Genomic DNA, 9,722 nt, shown 5'->3' on the forward strand with positions numbered 1-9,722 from the left:
TTTCGCCGCCTCTGAATCTCTGGCCTATACCCCAGTTCTGTATGTACAAATAAATAAATCTTTAAAAAAAAAATTCTAAATATGTAAGATTTTTAAAAACATTTTTGTCAGTTACTGAATTATCTAAATCTCCTATCCCATTATCTAAATCTCCTATTCAAACAAACAGTTGGATATAGATATATATTTTTAAACTCTGTTTCTCTTCACTGAGTCAGAAAAGAATGGGGTTGATGGCATAAGAAATGAGACAACAGGGAAATATATATTCCCATTTGTTTTGCAGCTTTCCTTTGCATGGTATCAGTAGCGACTCTCAAGCCTGTGCATCTCGGGGCAAGAATACGTCTATTTGTTTTGGCACTGCCGGAGTTATTGTATGAGCCACTTTTGCTTGCTGAGTTCAAGGAACAATAAATAATAATAATGAGAAAGGGCAGTCTGATGGCTTGATGCAGTGGAAGCTTGAGAGGTCATGTGGCGAGTGACCCCTGACTGCAAAACTCATGTTTAACATCCATTACAGACTGGATGTAGATTGGACAAGGGAGGCCCTATTTTCTTCTTTGAAACAATAGGATGACACTTTGCTACCTCAGAAGAGACAGAGAGAAGTCCAGACAGTGGGGTGGTGGCACAGTAAAGTAAGGCTGATAGTGCCCACTTGCCATAAACTCACCAGAAAACATTGCAGCCTGGATCAATCATAGGGGAATTATGTTCAGCAGAAAACATTTTCCCTGTCACATTACCTTAACATCCTTCTAACTCATAATTGGCTCTTTTTAAATGATACAGAGTCTGAACTGGCTCTGCTTTTTTTTTTTTTTTAAATATTATATAACCCCAGTGAAACCTTCCTCCTTTCAAATGAAATCAGAGAATTCCCTACACCCTCCTTTCAATAAAGGACTCTAATAAGCTTCTCTAATGAATGGTGAAGTTCCGGTCCAAGCTGCTGGGGGTTTGGCCTATTTCAATATATAATAGAGATTAACAGTAATTTTTACTCTCTGGTCAGTGATGTGTATGCTTAATTTTTACAAAGATATAAATTCAAAAGAAGTACACTTCTGTTCTAGCTAGAGAGGGATGAAGTATCAATAAACTTAAATTTCTCATATAAATTCACTTATCCCATCAGATGACAGGAGTCAAAGCAATTCACATTTGGTATCTTTTTCTAGTAGAAATATTAGGCAAGAATGAGGCTTTTCTCTTAGAGGCCCTCTCTCTAACCGGTATTGAGTCTACAGTACTATTTTACAAAAGCTTCTGATTCTTCAACTCTCCCAGATTGTTCTATGCTCTCAAGGAATGAATAGTAGTCAATCACTCTATCTTGGATGTGTGAGTATACTGCTCAGGTATAAGCGCAGTTTGATTCAAATTTTTTAAAAAGATTTATTTATTTATGCATACATGAACCAGGCCAGAGGTGTGGGGGTTAGAGGATTCACCAGAGACAGAGTAGAAAGCAGAGCAGGCAGATTGACCGAAATATACTGCTGAAGGGACCAGTGGGTGAGACAGTAGGGGTCTGCTGTGCGTGTGGGTCAGCTCCCTGGTTAGGGATCAAACTCATACTGCGGTGGCTGCGGATAGGCATTTTAACCCTTGTGACAACAAGGAATTAAAAAATTCTTAAAGTATATCCAAGGGAAGGATAGCCACTTAAGAGAAACAGAAAGGTTACTGCCAAGCCCATAAGAATGAAAAGACAAGAAGCTCTCTTTCTATAAATTAGGCAGATATCTAGTTTCAGAGATGTGGCCATACATCTGGTGCTTTGAGCCAACACCTTGATGTGTCACTTCTGCCTTGTAATAATCTCTACAAGTCAAAGTGACAGAAACTGCTAAATTTCAACAAACTTATTTCCTTTGCCTCCTGGTAATACAGACAAAACTACATTTCCCAGTTTCTCTTGGTGATGTGAGTGACCATGTGACCAAGTCCTCATCAATGAAATGCAAGTAGAGATGTTATTGTCCATTTGCAGCCTGATCATAAGACCTTCCCAACCAATTCTGCAGATCCCTCTTCTGCCATTCAAATACAGAGAATCCAGCAAAGAACTAAAAGGCCTACTCTCTACACAACCCTGCACTGGTCAGAAACACCTACATTGCACTTCCTGTGGAAAAAGAAGTCTAACTTTTAGCCCTCTCTGGTGGTACAGTGGGTTAAAGCACAGCACAAAGAAGCTAAAGCCACTTCAGCATGAGTTCTATCCCTGGCCCTGGAAGTGACCACATGGTGCAGCAGACCTCTCCTAAACTGCCCACTGCTTCCCTCAGCAGTGTACTTTGTTGATCTGCCTGTTCTGTTCCCCACTCTGTCTCTTGTGAATCCTCTCACCACCCCTGCACCTCTGGCCTGTACCTCAGTTCTGTATGCATAGATAAATCTTTTTTTAAAAAAGTCTAACTTTTGTTGTGTAAGGTTGCCAAAAATGGTGTTTGGGTGATCTTTGTTATAACAAGCTAGTGCTCCCTACTCTGACCGACTCTCCCTCAACTAAGGCCTAGAAGATAGGGAAAAAATGCCCATAAAAAGATATTTGCAAGTTACAGCAAGCCAACTCTAGCCTGTGGACACAGCAAATAATATATTTCAAAGACTTTTTAAATACTGCTTTGAAAATTATAAGGTGCTAAACAAATGTCAGTGATTGCTATTATTATGCCTACCAACCAATTAAAGGGAAAATCACTTCCTAAATTAAAAAGATATAGTATAGTCCTATGGAATTGTCTTAATAATTCATCTCAGGTCACAGTTTTTCCTGAAGTAGCTGTGGTTTCAAGGACCATCAGATTAGCATTAGGATTGCACTAAATAGAATTGGTGAATTCACATTTGACAATAGGAATTTACCACTTCTAGTTTATGCTCCTGAAAAATTCCTGCTTATCATTAAGAAACAAGACCGGGGGTTTACCATATCACCATTTGACAATCACCATAGTAATAATTATTGTCAAGACTCATCAGTGGACGCTAAAACTAGTGAGTAAAAGTGGTGGAGATACAAGCACACAAAATTACCATTAGGCAAAGACTACAGTAATGATTATTGCAGGGAAAATCCACCAACAAATGCTAAAATCAGTGGTGAAAGTTCAAGAAGAAGCAGTTAATTTATATAGTCTCCAAGTATCCCTACAATACTGATCAGTTAAGAAGGGTAAAAACAGTCTTTTTTCATTGAGTAACTCTTAACCAAGTGATCAAAGGTAACATGTACCCAAGGTTAATATGTTCCCTGTGATATCATGTACCAAGAAGGATGTAATGACAGTTCTGTGGCATTCTTACTACAAATACATAACCCATTCAGCCCTGGAGAAAATAGCAGACCAATCCTAAGTGAGAATCTAAAAATAAATAAACAACTATCACTTATTAAAAATCGAAAATCATGAAAGACAAGGGAACTCTGAAGAATGATCATAGATTGGAGGAGATTAAGCAGACACAAAGATAAAAGCAATGTGGAATCCTGAATTGGATCCTGCAATAGAAAAAAAACAGTAAGGCAAAAAATCAGTGATACTCTTTTCTCTATAGTGTAGAGTGTTACACTAATACTCATTTTCCGATTTTGATAATTGCACTATATTTTGTAAATTTCTAACATAAGAGGAAGCTATATATAAGGTATGTGGAATCCTGTTGGATTATTACAAGTTTCTGTCAAGTCTAAAATACTTCCCACAAAAAAAGGAAAAGATATTTACGTAGCATGAATATATTGTTCTATAAGATACTTAACTATAAAAGGGAAAATTAGTAACTTTATAGTAGAGAAATTTGGCAGATACCACCTTAAACAAATGACCAATGTTAATATCATCACTAATGACACAAATGAAAATCAAATATCTCCTTATATATGATGCACTGAGAAGGATTTATGCTATTCTTAAATACATACAGATATACAGATGTGTCTATGTGTACATATGTACATACATATAAAACACTTGAAGTTAATTAATCATGATAAATATTTTAGAAAAATTCAAGCTCATGGACATTCTACAAAATTATTGTGCTCTAAACATACCAAAGTGTGAAAGAAAAGAGAACTGATTAAAGGAAATATAAGGACTTGGCAACAAAGTATGTCAAGTGATCCAGGATTGGTTCCTAGGCCAAATTTCCTTTTTTTTTAAAAAAAAACTATAATGGAAATCTGTAGGTTAGTTGGAAAATTGGAACAAAATAGGCAGATTAGAAAATATAAATTTTTATGACACTCGATGTTTTGCTTTTGATTATGATCCTATGATCATGTATGAAAAAGTCCTTGATTCTACGAGCTTTCATCATCTCTGCAAGTTATTCTGAAGCAGTTCAGAAAACATTATCCTCATGTAGGTACACATACCTACATATAAGGAGACATACAGAAAAGCACAGGCTTACATACATACATTTGGGTGAACAGATTATGGGTGAAGATTTTTCCATAGTGCTTCTGCAAATTATCTGTGAATCTCAAATTATTTCTTAAAATCTTAACAATAAGAAATCAACTTTGCATGGCATACTGCCTTCCCTCAAGAATTTAATGCTTTAACTGGGAGCATTTTTTTAAGGTATAGAAATAAAAAATATTACATAAAAAAGAATAATATTATTTTAAAATATTTGTCTTTTTATCACCAGACACTGTGGATATTTTATCTAATTATTCTTGAAATTTGGTACTTTAATTCCAGCTTCTCATTTTCCTCCTGAATCTGATGATTATTTTTGTCATCCTGCTATAAGTTTCAACTATGAAATATATAATTCTACATAAGAGACATCAAAGGCTCTTTAAAGATACCCATCTCTAGAAGTACACCTAAATCACAGCAGTCAAAATAGAACATCTTGACAGAAAGCACTCAACAAAATCAGAAAGGCCTAACAGAAATGAATACTCAAAAACAATCCATTTAAATGATTTGTGTCTTTCAAGTCTTTTGCTCATGTTAACTACAATCAACATTTCTGGTCTACATAGATTTGAGATGTTAACATGAGAAAAATATTCTGTAGGGTTTTCAAACCAAAGCGTTTAGTGGGCCTCCCTGCTGATGGAGGGGTTAGGTCTCAGAGTTATCTCTATTACAGCCTAGGTTCAATATCTGGCACCTTTGGCCTGTTCCCCAGTTCTTCCACATAAAACAAACACACCATAAAGAAGTGTGTAACATCAGTATCACAAGTTCAATGGAAATTCAGATTCACAAGCCCAACTCCCATTCCTGAATTAGAATGTTACCTTTTAACAAGATCCTTGGATGACTAAGGCTTACAGAGTTTAAATACTGCTCGAAGGTATGAAAATTGCTTCTCTCCATGAGTCCTCATTTCTTTGAATAGCTAGGATGATTTCTTTACATTTACCAAAACTAAGGACGTGGAAACAAAGCAGGACAAGTCATGGCAGACTCCTCATCTGGTAGGTGTATTAAGCAACAACCTTCAACTGAACTTTGAACTCCAGACTGTGCATTCTGAGATTTTATTCCCAGGGCACTTTCATCTTAAGCATTTCCTGAGAAGACTTAAGTAGACTGAAATTTGCACAGCTCATGACACAGGGAATGACATATTCATTCATTTTTCCCCCAAAAGTATTTAGTAAGTAGACACTAAATGCTGAAACTGAGGACACAGACACAGCAATGAACAAGACACGAGAAATCCCCTCATTTAAGTGACTTGTAGTTGGGTGGGATCCATTAGATAATAAATAGGAAGACACATGAATAAATAAAGGACAAGTTACAATATCTTCCATGAAGAAATTGAATGAAGTGATAAAGTAGAGAAAGATTTGGGAAAATCACCTTACTTCATTGTCCATGCAGTCTTTCTGAGGAGTAACATTTAGCTGAGATTAAGTAGAATACGAGGTTGTAGACATGTTTGACATGTTATTAGGCATCCAGGCACGTTTCAAGTAGATGACTAATTCTACAGGGAGTTCAGGGACAAGGTCTGGTTAGTGCCAGGTGGTCTGCATCATTGGCTCTGTCTTAGTTTCCCCTTAGATTCACCTGATGTGTTCCTTTTAAGCATCAATATTTTTTAGAGCTGTCTAGTTACTTCCAAAGTACTTCCATATTTCAGAATCATTGTCATAAATGTTCATCCAGGCGACTAGCTGATCTTCTCCCACATGAGATGCTTAATAATATTGGCAAACATTTTAGAGTATCACTTTAGGGGCAAGGTATCATTCCAGAAGTTGGTACTAGTTTCCAGAAGCTAAAGATCAAAGACATAAGACTAAGGACATCCCCCTACAACAAAAAATCAACTAGCCCAAATCATAACAAATCCCCAGGTTTAGAATAGAGGTGTTTTATTTTGATGTTTATTTTTTAAGGTGCAGGGGGTGAGAGGATTTACCAGACAGAATGGGGAGCAGATCTACTAAAATACACTGCTGAGGGGAGCAGCAGGCTGCACAAGAGAGGTCTGTGCCATTTGTGGGTCAGCTCCCTGGCTGGGGATCTAACTTATGCTCAGAGGCTGCTGGTGGCTTCCTAATGCTAAGAGTTAACCTCTGCACCACCAGGAAGGCCATGTTTTTTTAATTTTTAAATTAATTCAGTAATTAATTTTTCTTATAGTTTTATTATTTTTTGAATAACAAAAATGAATAAATCCCCATAAACTTCCTACTACTTCATCACCCATGAACCATTACCATAGTCCCTGATGCTCTTCCCTCCCCAAGAATAAAGGTTCTTAAAGTAGAATGTACATAGTGATCATCTGTAGGACTAGATCTCACCCCAAGTTTCTGATTCCATAAGTCTGGAGAGGGACATGAGAATTGGACTTTCTAAGATGTTCCAGGTATTGCTAATGATATTGTTTTAAGAACCACACTTTTGAAACCCTCAATATAAGACATTGCCTCTCCTTCCAAGAGGTACTGCTGCTATTTTTCTGGGCCATGAAATCAAATACTGGGTTTTTAACATCTTCTTGTATGATTCTAGTATGCAACCAAAGTTGGAGCCACTAGTTTAAGAAATTAATGAGGGCAGAAAAAGTAGTATAAAAGTCAGAATTTGTCCTATTATATTCAACAGTCAATGGAGGAGAAAGGAATTGTCAATGACATGGCCAGCAAGGTAGATAGGAGGCTATGAGTGTGATGTTGGGAAGACAGGAGAGAATGGCCTGAATGGCCAGCTTAATTCAATGGTCTATAATCCCATGAAACTCTGCCCACAAATTGGGGACTCTACGACTAGAGTTTAAAATTTTTTGAGATGAGCTATTTCTTTTCAGCTGCTTCAGTACTTACATCTCTGGCTAATTCTCCTCAAGGGCAGTACTCAGTTGAAAATCCAAGGTCACTGAAATGTATACTATCAGCTCTCAATGGACAAACAAGATGATATAATTCAGCTTTCATATTTTACCACTGATGAAAGAAAGATGCCAGGATGGATAGTACTTTGACCACAATCACATAGCCAGGTCTGGGCAGAGCTCAGGAAAGAGGAACTAAGGTTTTCTCATTTGACTCTTCATGTACTTTCTACTCAGCAAATCCTTTTCATCTGCAGAGAACATCTTAGAAATAAATATCTGGAAGCAGCAGCTTAACATCAAAATGTCTCCTCCGTTTGCAAGCTTTGTTTCATTGTTCAGTGGCTGGTGTGTGTCAGGAATTCTCTAGGGTACAGCCAGGCCAGGATTGGGGTTTCCCTGCTGACTTCTGCATGTGGAATGTGTTAGTTAACAAGTCAACACTCGTGTCAGGCAGGTAAAGACCCACATCCGTTGGATCAAGGATCTGGAATCTCTCATTAAGTAATTTGTTTCCTTTGTACCAGGCCCAACTCTCTGGCCCTTGCTTTGCAGTGACCTTGCTGCTCATAAGGTCACATCACTACCTAACCGAGCCTCGTTCAGTGTGAGCTGGGTGACAGAAATCAATGAGCACAGCAGGTCTGACACAAATCCCTTTCATGGCCTTTATCCCACAGGTGGTATTTGGAAGTTGTTGCAAAAGAGGTACTTTCCACACTAAGATTCCTTTTGGATAGAGAGGATGGAAGGGTAAGAGCTATGTACCTCAGAATGGTGCATAGTGGGTACCTTCAGCTTATTTGGTAGGCTTTGCCTTAATGGGGCATGGTAAGTTCTAGGAATATACTACCTGCAAATGTAAAACACTTAGGGCACCATAAGATTAAAAAAACATAAAAAAATATATTCACCTTTCTAATAGCTTGGGGATAAATAAAAGTGTGTGGGTACAAAACAACCTTAGAAATAATATGGACTAGTATCTTTTTAAGGCTATATTTATATTCTTTAAATCAGTTCAAAACTTACAGACTTGAAACAACAATCCGTTATTTAGCTTGTTATTTTGCAGGTCAATCACCCTGACTGATTTCTGGGTTCTTAGGTGGTCAGGTGGCTGCTGGTTAATCTGGGAGAGTCTCTTCAGATGTCCAGTGATCGCTGGCTTTTGGCTAGGTCAAGAGAGTCTCTCTCACTGAATTCTACCATTCCAGACAGCCCAACTTCCATCTTTCAGTGGTTTCAGAATTCTAATGAGCAGCAACAAAGTGTCAGCCCCAGTGTTTCAGGTCTCTGAATCATATCTGCTGTCACTTGAGCCAGAACAAATCACATAGCTAGAATCAGAGGCAGTTCTAGACCATAAGCCCTGACCAGCCATTTCCTCTTATTCCTCACCTAGGATATTTCAGGATTGTTCAGTACTGTCAGCAAAGTATTTACAAAGTATTTCTCAGTGCATGGTGTAGAATTTCCTGAGATGGGGCAGGGATAGATAAATCACACCTTATTTATGTCTTTGATTTTTCAAAATGAACATATCAAAAACGTCCCATAAATACATGCCCCAAACAGGAATACAATTAAAATAGGCCATGTAACAAAATCAAAAGCATAAGCTTATAAAAAAAACTGTAATAAAAAGACTTAAATAACTTAAGTAAATTAAGAAACCCACACCGGAGGAAATAAAGTTAGGATATTCATATAATTGCAGGGTAAAAGTTGCATTGCTTCATCAAGGTCTGTTCTTTCTGTATCTGCTGTTAACCTGTGTGTTGGGAAGGAAGGTTGTGATGAAAGGGAAAAAAAAAAAAAAAAACCTCTTTAATGTGATATTTTAAAGTTGTTTTCTACAATATTGTTCCTATGTCTCTTTTAAGTTTTCCCCCAGATGACCAATGGAAATTTTTTTTCTGGCAAGACAAAATTGCTTCATGGAGTAGAAAATTGATGCTTGCTTTTTAAAAAAAAAATTATTGAGGTAAATAATATTTTACAGCTCTGTATGTGATTCAGAGGTGCAGAACCACACCCTTTCAGATGTATGTTACCAGCCACTCCTTGAATTTACTGCTGGAGGTAAAGTAAAACAAGCTTGTTGGATACGTCTGATTTTTTTCTTCCTCTTTAAAAATCTCCATAGTTAGCTTATTGTATTAGATAAATATATGAAATGCTGAGAGAGAAGCGAAACTGGCTCCATCCATAAAATGCAATATACCTATTTTCAAGTATTTTTACCCATACCTGGAAGGTTGTTAGTTGGAAATGTTATGTCTATTTTGCCTCTGGCCTGTACCCCAATTCTGTATACATAAATAAATTTTTAAAAATCTAAAAAAAAAAAAGACCCCAGTTATTACATAACTCTTCTTAATACT

Source organism: Condylura cristata, unplaced genomic scaffold (genome assembly GCF_000260355.1).
Source record: "Condylura cristata isolate star-nosed mole 26May11 unplaced genomic scaffold, ConCri1.0 scaffold00022, whole genome shotgun sequence".
NCBI classification, from domain to species: Eukaryota; Metazoa; Chordata; class Mammalia; order Eulipotyphla; family Talpidae; genus Condylura; species Condylura cristata.